General features: G+C 45.8%; 2 non-coding genes across 2 annotated transcripts; both read right to left on the bottom strand.

Moving 5' to 3' along the window:
- Window positions 1-6,787: 6,787 nt before the first annotated feature.
- On the bottom strand, window positions 6,788-6,860 carry TRNAV-AAC. Its single transcript has one exon. It is a non-coding gene; the product is annotated as a tRNA-Val (tRNA).
- A 2,627-nt stretch (window positions 6,861-9,487) lies between these two features.
- TRNAV-CAC lies at window positions 9,488-9,560 on the bottom strand. Its single transcript has one exon. It is a non-coding gene; the product is annotated as a tRNA-Val (tRNA).
- Between the last annotated feature and the right edge of the window lie 1,301 nt (window positions 9,561-10,861).

The raw sequence follows: 10,861 nt of genomic DNA, 5'->3' as shown, positions 1-10,861 counted from the left end.
CGTGTCACTCTTTTGGAAAGTAAATAATGAACGATTGTTTCTAGTTCGCGCATCCTCTCCCAAACCCACTACCCAACTGCCCTCTGTGTCTTGTACACACACACACATACACACAAGGACTTATGTCCAGATATTCCTTCACCCTCTCTGGAGGAAAAAGCAGGTCACTGGGAATCCTGTAATTCAAGAAAGAGTAGGCTTATCTTCTTTACCCTGTAAACTCGTTTTACCAATGAAGTTTTCCCACTGTTGTTGTAGTTTCTATTTAACCCCTTCCATGTACTTCTAAGGTTTGGTTCTATGCTTTTCCTCTGACAGTCATCATTCTTGTACACATGAGGACAGGGTAAAATCCTGGAAGAGTAACACTATCGCAGCCTTTACACTGGAGAAGGCAATGGCATCCCACTCCAGTCTCTTGCCTGGAAAATCCCATGGATGGAGGAGCCTGGTAGGCTGCAGTCCATGGGGTTGCAAAGAGTTGGACACGACTGAGCAATTTCACTTTCACTTTTCACTTTCATGCACTGGAGAAAGCAATGGCAACCCCCTCCAGTGTTCTTGCCTGGAGAATCCCAAGGACGGGGGAGCCTGGTGGGCTGCCGTCTATGGGGTCGCACAGAGTCGGACACGACTGAAGTGACTTAGCAGCAGCAGCCGCAGCCTTTACATGGTTTTGTATGTGATTCCTTTTTCTTGTCTTTGTTGACTTATTGGTTATAAATATCTTGTTATTTCAGCAATTGTTTTAGGTGTGACAGCATACATACATCTGTAATTCAGTGCAGTCTGCCTTCAAGGGATGGACACCTCGTCACATTTCTCGCCTGCCTGCCCTTATGCTTTTGTTGTCCAGTATTTTACTTTGCATATGTTATGACCCCCAAATTCAAGGTTGTTACTTTTCGTTAAATTGCTACATATTTTTTAAGAGATTTAATTGATAATAAAAAAGCATGTATTTTCCCATGCATATGCCATGTCTCTTTTCTTTCATTTCCTTGGTGTTCATCAGGAATTCCATCTGATGTGAGTTCCCTTCCTTCCTGAAGGATTCCTTTAACTTCTCTTGCTGTGTGAATTTACTGGTAATGAAATCTTTTAGCCTGTGTATGTCTATAAATGTCATCATTCAACTTATATTTCAGGTTTTTTTTTTTTTTTTTTTTTTTTTTTTTTGGCAGGGAGTAAGCATAGACTGGAGAAGGCAATGGCACCCCACTCCAGTACTCTTGCCTGGAAAATCCCATGGATGGAGGAGCCTGGTGGGCTGCAGTCCATGGGGTCGCACAGAATCAGACACGACTGAAGTGACTTAGCAGCAGCAGCAGCAGCAGCAAGCATAGACTTCCACCCTGACTTTTTCCACTCTCAGTCCTTTAAAAATGTTGCTTCACTAATTTCTCACTTCCATTTCTTTTGATGAGAAATCTGACACAAACTTTATTTTTGTTTTCAGAATGTACTCTGTCTTTTCTGTCTGGCTGCATTGTGGGTTTTTTTGTTTTTGTTTTTCGTTTTCAATGGATTAGAGCAGTTTAATTATAATGGGACTGGGCATGGTTTTCTTCCTGTTTCTTGTGCTCACAGTTCATTTGGCTCTTTTGATTGGTGGGTTCATAACTTTCATTATGATTGGAGTATTTTCTGTTGTGTTTCCTCAAGTTTTCTTTCTTCAAAAAATTTCTCCTGGATTTTCAGAGATTCCGACCACTCCTATATTAGGCCTTTTAAAGTTGCTCTACCTTCCAGTGGTGCTATGTTCATTTTTTTTTTTTTTTTTTTAATTACTGGCATTTCATTTTGGATGTTTTTAGTTGTTCAAGGCTTAGTATTCCCTGACCTTTTCCTACAATGTCTAGTCTGTCGTTGATTCACAGATGTTATAATTTTCATCTCTAAAGTTTGCTTTTATGCCATTTTTGTGTTCCACATTTCTAATGAACTTTTTGATCATATGTAACATAGTCATGGTAGCTGTTTAAAGTCCTCTCTACTGAGTTTTACATCATGTCAATTCTGGCTCAGTTTTGATTGCTTAATTATATTCTTTCTTTTGCATCATATTTTCCTGCCTCTTTGCATGCCTGGCATTTTGTTGTTGTTTGGATGCTGGACAGCGTCAAAATTTCCCTTCTGGCTAGTATTTTGGTATTAGTACTAGCATTTCTATGAATTACCTTGAGTTTTGTTTTGGGGTACAGTTAAGTGACTTGTAAACAGTTTGATCTCTTTGGATTTTGCTTTATGATTTTTTTGGTAGGTAATTCAAGGGCTGACTATTCTAGAGCTGTGGTCTTCTCCAAGGTTCATGAGTTATATCAATAGTCTAGTCTGACTGGTAACAGTGTGTACAATCATCTATCCTAGATGAATTTTAAGCACAGTTCTATGATCTTGCTCAAAATTTCTTTTCTTGGTCTGAGGCATTTCTCCACAAGCCTACTCTTGTCAGAACTCGGCTTACTACTTAAGGGAGACTTTTTTTAATCTCTGGATCGCTTTCTCATCACTGGACCTTTGTTCTCTGAACCCTGGCTGCCTTGCTCTCCAGCAAAACTCAGCAAAACTCAACAATCCAAAGAGTTGGTCTTGGATCCCCCTTCTCTTGCCCAACCTGGACACTCTCTGAAAGCATTAACATGGGCCAATGGCAGGACTCACCTTATTTCTCATCTCTCAGAGGCCGCTGTCCCCTTTTGCCTGATTTTCTGTTTCTAGAAACTGATATTATATAATTTCCTTTATTTTTCCTTTGGGAGCAAGCAAGAAGGGGAGAGTGAGATCTGATTTCAGGCTGGAGGGTAAATCTGATTTTTTCACTCCACCTTTGTAAGAAGCTGAAGGCATTTTAAGTGTTCTTAGTTTGATTTCAATAGCAGGTGTGCCAATTTGTATTCCCATTTTTCCAACTCCATGAAACAGATTTTTTCTTCATATCTTGTCATCATGACAAACATGATATATGTCTATAAGATAATCTAACAAGGGAAGTGGTACCCTCCTGATTCAACTAAGCTAGAGGTACAATAAAAGTCGAAGTGGACATCACCCTGTTGCATATGTTCAGCAGCTAAACTTCCAACATGTTTCTAGAAAGCCTTGCAATAACTCTAATTAATTCGGTGGTGACCTACTTATTCAAGTCCAGAGAAGACTGATCAGAATGACTCCGAATTGCTTCACACTAAATTTACCGATAAGAGGGGGAAAACATTGGTCTCAGACATTTATTCTTCCCTTTTCTTCATGAATATATTTTTGCCATCTGGATGTGCACATTTAATAACTGGCTGACCTCTTATTTAAGCCTACCTTAACATGCCAATCACTGTCTCTATGTGATTCCTTGACAGTGTTTGGCTGTTTCTGCAAAAATTATCCCATTTGAGACAATTGTTGGGACCAATAGGATTCTGCACCTGACAATCCATCTTGTGCAGACCTGGTACCAAGAGTTATTAGTCGACCTTCCCTGAGTTCTTCTGTTGAATCTCATGAGCACTCATGAGCTCTTCGGTTCAGTTCAGTCGCTCAGTCGTGTCTGACTCTTTGCGACCCCATGAATCGCAGTACGCCAGGCCTCCCTGTCCATTACCAACTCCCGGAGTTCACTCAGACTCACATCCATCGAGTCAGTGATGCCATCCAGCCATTTCATCCTCTGTCGTCCCCTTCTCCTCCTGCCCCCAATCCCTCCCAGTATCAGAGTCTTTTCCAATGAGTCAACTCTTTGCATAAGGTGGCCAAAGTACTGGAGTTTCAGCTTTAGCATCATTCCTTCCAAAGAAATCCCAGGGCTGATCTCCTTCAGAATGGACTGGTTGGATCTCCTTGCAGTCCAAGGGACTCTCAAGAGTCTTCTCCAACACCACAGTTCAAAAGCATCAATTCTTCGGTGCTCAGTTTTCTTCACAGTCTAACTCTCACATCCATACATGACCACTGGAAAAACCATAGCCTTGACTAGATGGACCTTTGTTGGCAAAGTAATATCTCTGCTTTTGAATATGCTATCTAGGTTGGTCATAACTTTCCTTCCAAGGAGTAAGCGTCTTTTAATTTCATGGCTGCAGTCACCATCTGCAGTGATTTTGGAGCCCCCCCAAAATAAAGTCTGCCACTGTTTCCACTGTTTCCCCATCTATTTGCCATGAAGTGATGGGACCAGGTGACATGATCTTAGTTTTCTGAATGTTGAGTTTTAAGCCAACTTTTTCACTCTCCTCTTTCACCTTCATCAAGAGGCTTTTTAGTTCCCTCTCCCCCCGGGGAGAGAAATGCTGCAGTGTTTGCTATGACCATGAGCTCTTAGGGTCTCACAAAGTAAACCTAACTCTTGGAGATTCTCTCTACTCTCTGTGTGTGTCTTTGTCTGTCTGTCATTCTCTGTCCCTTGTACTCTAGGTCTCCCCAAATCTACCCAGTTTCTTCTCCTTTTCATCTTTCCTTTCACCATTGCACTAGATTGCTTTTAATCACTGAGCACTACTCAGACAATTATTAGATGCCAGGCCCTGCTGTGGGGGGAGGGGGAGAGAAATGCTGCATTTTGAGTCAACTCAAGGTCTCTGCCCTGGTGAGTCCACATCTGGAGGATCAAAAAGGGACAGTATAGTGGGAGCAGAACTGGTTCCTGGCAGTGTGTTTTTTCCAGGCTAATCTGCTCATCTCGGCCTAGGGTTCTAGCAGTGATGGAGATAAGAGAAGCACAATGAAGATGATAACAGTAAGATGGATGACTTCAGATTTAGAAGGCAGGAAACCAAGAACTAAAATCTTTTTTTTTTTTTTTAAGTATTATTACATAAACAAGGACTTTAAGGAAACAGCAGGCTTTCAGTGATAGCACCTCACTTCCTGGAGCAGACATTTCATGTATTCCACAATTCTTACAGTGACATTGATGGACACAATCACTAACCTCCTTATAAAAGGTACCTGAGCCTCCTCTTAACCTGTTCACATATGGCCATTCTATAATCTAGAAACATAGGAGGCAGCATTGAAGTAAAACAGCGTTTCTCATTTCTATCTCAGTTATACATTATACAGGCAAAGATCACACATCAATCAATTTAATATCAGTCAAAGACTTCAAAGATAAAATAGACCTTAACATCAAAAGTTGATCTGACATAGAGAAACGTATGTTGGAATCATACAGTAAATGATACCCCAAATTGTAAGTAGAATAATTAAGTGACTATGATTTCTAGAATTATAATATCAATCTCTATTTAGCATATATGGTATACTTAATTTACTGGAACACATAATTTTAAATTTCATAGATGTAAATATTTATTGGGTTAAAAAAATTTTGATAAACAAGTAAAACCAGTATAGAAAATTTAGGCTTCAAATTTTCTCTTCAAAAATAAACCTAAGACTTGTGCAAACTAGAATACTATGCTACCAATATTTTCCATATTATTACAATATTTGGAAAACAAGGTAGTTTTTAGACCTAAATTACTAAACTGGTGTGATGCATACAAGGAGTCTTCTCTAGAAGTACAACATTTTCTGTATGATCGCACATCAATTATTATAATTTTCTATAGTGTTAAAATATTTGAGATTTATCCTTATTATCAACTTGAATTATTATACTAGCATACTAGGCACATACTAATTTGTTTCTATGATAAAGTGAAACTAAACTTTTTGGTTTTTTCTTCTTCAGAATTACATTTCAGTGAGAAATTTCAACAAAAAACTCCTTGGGTGTTATCCACTGGAATTCTCAACCTAGAAGCTGTATCAGTGCCTTATTTTGGGGAGGGACAGAGTGGAATGAACACAGACACAGTGGAATCAATACAAACTACAAATCAGAATGCCAGCAAAAAGGAATCAAACCCAGTCTGTGGTGGTGAAAGCCCCAAATCCTAGCCACTAGACCACCAGGGAACCTCACAAAGTGTCTTATTTAGCATCTCCACGTAAAAACTAAAGTAAATATTATATTCCATAGATGCTGAGAGCAGAAAAGGGGGCGATTCCTAGCGGCCCAGGGCTGAACAAAGCTGCGCAAGTCTCCCGGCTCCTGCCCGGCTGTTCATTACCCTTCCCCTCTCCTCTCCTGGGCCATATTTTGGGCTCTGGGGCCAGGCTGAAAGGTAACAGGCTGGGTTCCATCCTGGTCTAGCTTTAGCGCTGTGTGCATCAGAGCCAAGGTCAAGCTCTCCTTCTGAACCTCTGCTGTCCTTATGAGTCAGGTGCTGACTGGCTCTCACGGGGTGATGGGTGGATCGCTCTACTTCCTGATCTCTGACCTGGCTCAGGTGCCTCTCCTGCTAATGGCACGTGTATGGGCACCTTTTCATGCCCGGACAGCTCAGTTGAGCGGAGTTCTTTCTACCAGTCTTTGGATCCAGCCCCCAGTGAAGAGTCAGTTGGGTTTCTATTGTTCTTTCATGCAAACCAAGGGTGCTGAGGTGGGAAAAAGCCAAGTGTGCTTCAGACGGATGAACTTCTTGGTTTTCAGAGCCATAATATGTGTCAGGGTGTAGAGGAAATGTAGGCGCCAGAGGAGCTGAGGGGATTTCCGGAGGTAAAGGTTTTGTTCTGTGCCCTCCTTGGAGTAACTGGTTGTGCCCTGGTGTCCACAGTGACTCAGACAAAGGAGGCTTGGTTTGTAGTGCGGAGCAAGCTTTCAGGCTGTCACGGAACTCCTGTTTATTGGGGATGGAAAATGCAGCTGCTTTCGAGGTCTCTCACTCCCCGCCGCTGACTTCTTTTTTGTGTTTAAAATGTATAAAACTCTGGGGAAAAATAAGATTGTTTCCGCCCGGTTTCGAACCGGGGACCTTTCGCGTGTTAGGCGAACGTGATAACCACTACACTACGGAAACCACACGGGTATCTATTTCTAATGACATACCCAAGAATTCTATGTTTGACCACAATGGCCATCAGAAATTTTCGAAGGAAGGGGATCCTGGAAGTACAGGCTATCCCTTAGATAAGGAGACTGTGGCTTCTGAAAGGCTCTGCTTTAGGGCTCCTCGCTTCTCCTGGAGCGAGGCCCCCGGGGATCCCCGACAGTTTTAACTTCGGGATCCTGCAACTAGAGTACAGCTACGCACCGGAAAGGAGGGGTCGCCCTCGCTGACTCCCCAGAAGCCGCAGGAGCCTGGGGCTTTAGGTGCCTCTCAGACCCAGACCACCCCGATGCCCAGCAACAAGGACACAGCCCCTTACGGGCTGCAGACCCTCGCCTCGGTGGCCTTTTTCACGGTGCCGGCGGTCAGTGGGCTCCGCTTTCGGAAATGATCCACGCTTTAAAGCCACCCGGGAATCCGAGGACCCACCCTCCCCTCTGTTCCGATGCGCCTGACCCTCGCGCTCTTTCGTCGCAGCCCTTTCGCAGCCTCGCTTCTCCAGCGTCGTCCCTGGGAAAGGTGATTCCTCAGGTTCCTGCCTCTGTAGCTTATTCTAGTCATCAAGTTTAAGTCCAAGACTTTCATCACACTTTCACGTTTTAGCAGGAAGCGCAGCAAAGGCTGACGGCTCAGGTCTTTAGTCTGTTTGGAAATACCGAACATGAACGCGGGTCGGGCCTCGCGGCCTGTACTGAGTTTGCTTGCAGTCAGTCCCTGCATAAGGCCGCTGAGGAGCCAGGCTGTGTCCACACAGATCTCGTGGTGATTCATCCCTCACTTATTGTGCTTGAGATTCTGCTTGAATGACAGCTTTGTTTTCCCTTTTACAATGTCTGAAACGCCTTTTATTTGCCTTTTATAATATTTTCCAACAGGTCTTGGAGCTCGAATTTTAACCTAGGAGGAGAGATAAAGGCGGTTTTCCCGGAAAACAGTTGTCGGGAGGGGTTTTCGTGTTCACCTCACAGCAGGCAGAGTTTCTTTTTGCTGAAAGACTTTAATGCAAAGTTGTCTGTCTGTCTCTGGTTTCCTTTAGAAGGGTAACAAGTTTGGAGGTGCATGTGCCGTTTTCTCCGGCAGTGGTTTTCTCCTTTTCTTGGTGCGGCGGTCACCGCGTTTTCTTCCGGTCAGAGGCTCCTACTCCGGGGAAGGCGCTGGCCGCGTGCGCACCGGCCCCCAGGCCGCGGGGCTCCGCCTGGTTCCGCGTGGACTCCGAGTGCAATCGAGGGTGCGACCGCGCGGCAGCATCCTCACCAGCGCTGGAGCCTGAGTCCCCAAAGAGGCGGACTTCAAAACAGCTTTAGAGCAGGATATTTCATGAGCTTTCCCCTGTTTTCCTCCCCTGCAGGTCCTAGTTTTCACCTTCCGCGTCCAGCCAGAGGAACGGATTCGCCAACTTTCTGTAGCCTCCGGCGGCGGCGTTGCCGTCTCACGTCGACTGGACCAGGGGGCGGTGGTCGTTTCCCGGACGGGGTGGAGGGACAACAGGCACCCGAGGGACCACAGACACATGGCTCCCTGCAGCCGCAAGGGAAGGCGCGGGGCTCCTGAGCCTGCAAGGCGAGCGCGCTGAGGGGACCGGGCCCTCCCCCTGCCCATGAGGCCGGGCCCAGAAGAGGGAAGCCGCCCAGCACGGAGCCCAACGGCCGCCCAACGCCCCCACCATCCTCATCCGAGCTTCAGGGTGAGGGAGCCGAGCGTTCCACTGATTTCCCGCCTTTATCAGGAAAGTCGTTTACACAAATCCAGAGTCTAGAACAAGAGGGCCTGTGTAGACCAAAGTCCACATGGACCGAGAAGCAAACACGAAGTCCTAACTGTATGTGGGGTCTGAGGAAAGCCCTGCGTCAGATACTACTCTTGGTCTGAGCCCAAGGAAGTTGGCGTCATCCAAGGTGCAGACAGGGCAGGCGCGGCAGATCATGGGGGAAGACCTGGAATCCAGGCTTGGTGAGAGGTAACGCTCTCCTTCTGAACATGTTTCCTTGTCAAGCATGGGCCACTTGGCTCTCAGTGGGTGATGAGCGGGTCCATCTACTCCCTGATCTCTGATCCACTTCCAATGAACTTCTTGGCCTCTCCTGATAGTGGCACGAGGACCAGTTGCTTTTCCTCAATCCGCAGAGCCTGACGCTCTTCATCCTGCGTCTTTGGCTCCAGCCGGGGGTGTAGAGTTGAATTCGTTCTTTTGTTCTGTGACTCAAATTCGGTGTCTCTCACGTGTGCTGGGGTGAGGGAAAGCTAAGTCTTCACAAGGAATAAACTTCTTGGTTTTCAGAGACATAGTAGGTGTCAGCGGTAGAGACTATTTAGGCCCCAGATGAGAAGGTGCGGGGATTTCAGAAGGTAAAGGTATCCTGAAGTCACTCTTGTCCTGTGCCCTCCTTGGATTCACTGACTATGGCTTGGTCTGCAGTGTGACTCAGAGCGGAGAAACCAGGGCTGGTTCTAGGGCCGATGGGGCTTTCAGGAGGCAAGGAACTCCTCCCATGTTTCTTGGGCCAAGGAAAATTTAAGAGAACCCACTACTGCCACACCTTCTGCCCCCCTTTTTAGTTTCTTGAATGGGAATGTAAATCTTAGGAAAACAGCAAGCCTGTTTCTGCCCGGTTTCGAACCGGGGACCTTTCGCGTGTGAGGCGAACGTGATAACCACTACACTACAGAAACGAGGGCTGTGTGGGAGCTTGACTCTATGTCCACCGAAACTTCAAGTCTTACCGGCACTCTCTTGGTCACCAGTCTTTCAAATTGAAGAATGAACCTGGAACGACCAGTCTCAGGCGAGGAGACTGCGGCTCCCAAGAGCCTCTGCTTTAGGGCTCCTTCCCTCCCCCAAAACCGGGCCCCTAGGGCACCCCAGAGTCTGGCTTCCGGATCCCACACCCAGTGCAGAGTCTCCAGTTGTGCTGCTATGCACCCGAGGGCGGGGGTCGCCTCTGTGGACGCTTCAGCTCCAGGAAGCCACAGGAGTGGGAATGGGTTTGGCTTTGTTTGAGACCCGGGTGACCCGGTTGCCCAGCAGTGTAAACGCCGCTCCTCCCGTGCTGTGGACCAGCGCCGGCGCCACCCTGTTCAGTCGGCCTTTTCGGCGCTCTCGGAAATGATCGATGTTTCGAACGCACCCGGGAGCTGTAGGACTTGCTCTTCTCGCCCTCCCTCTGCTTCGAAGCGCCTGACCCGCGGCCTCCTTCCTCGCATGCCCTTTCCCCGATGCACTTCCCCCTACCCTCCCCGCAGAGTCCTGGGGGTGGGACTGTGGGAGCCCCGGTCCTGCAGCTGTGGTGTATGCCAGTCGACTTTTAGAGTCCTGTTGTTTAATCCCATTTTCACGTTTTAGCAGGTATTGTAACAAAGGCTCTGCTTTAGGGCTTTTGGCTCTTTGGCACGGAACATCAACGCAGGCCAATCAAACTTTCTAGGCCTGTACTGAATTCAGTTGAAGCTCTGGCCACCAGACTGTTCAAGAACCGCTAGGGGCTCTCGACCTGCCTGAAGATCCTGGAAAAGTCAGTGCAGATTTCAGGTCACAGGATCTCTCCCTCTTTTCTGAGATTATTTTCAAAAGGGCCGTTTAATTTCAACTATTAGAAATTAAACTTCGTTTTATTTGCCTGCTTAATTTTCCTGCTTAGCAGGTCATGAAGTGGGGATTTTAACAATGAGGAAGAGTCAGTTTTCAGAGAAAGGTAGTATCTGAAAAGTTCCCACGTTTTCCACATAGCAAAAGACCATGAGCAGAAAGCATTTCCTTTGTTGAAAAATATTAAGGTTTTTTCTTCTTAAGGAGTTTTTGACATGAAGTTAAAAATAAAAGCTGGTTGAGGGGTATTCTTTTTTCCCCCATCAGTTGATTTTCCTTAAAAAAAAAACCAAACAAACAGGTATTTATTTATTGATGCTCTGGGTTTTCATTGCTACACTGGGTCTTCGTTGCTGTGCTGGGGCTTTCTGTAGTTCCTGGTAGCCGG

The sequence above is a fragment of the Bubalus bubalis genome, chromosome 6, assembly GCF_019923935.1.
Source record: "Bubalus bubalis isolate 160015118507 breed Murrah chromosome 6, NDDB_SH_1, whole genome shotgun sequence".
Lineage (NCBI taxonomy): Eukaryota > Metazoa > Chordata > Mammalia > Artiodactyla > Bovidae > Bubalus > Bubalus bubalis.
Note: the sequence above shows the minus strand (reverse complement) of the source record. Positions and strands in the feature narration are given on the sequence as shown.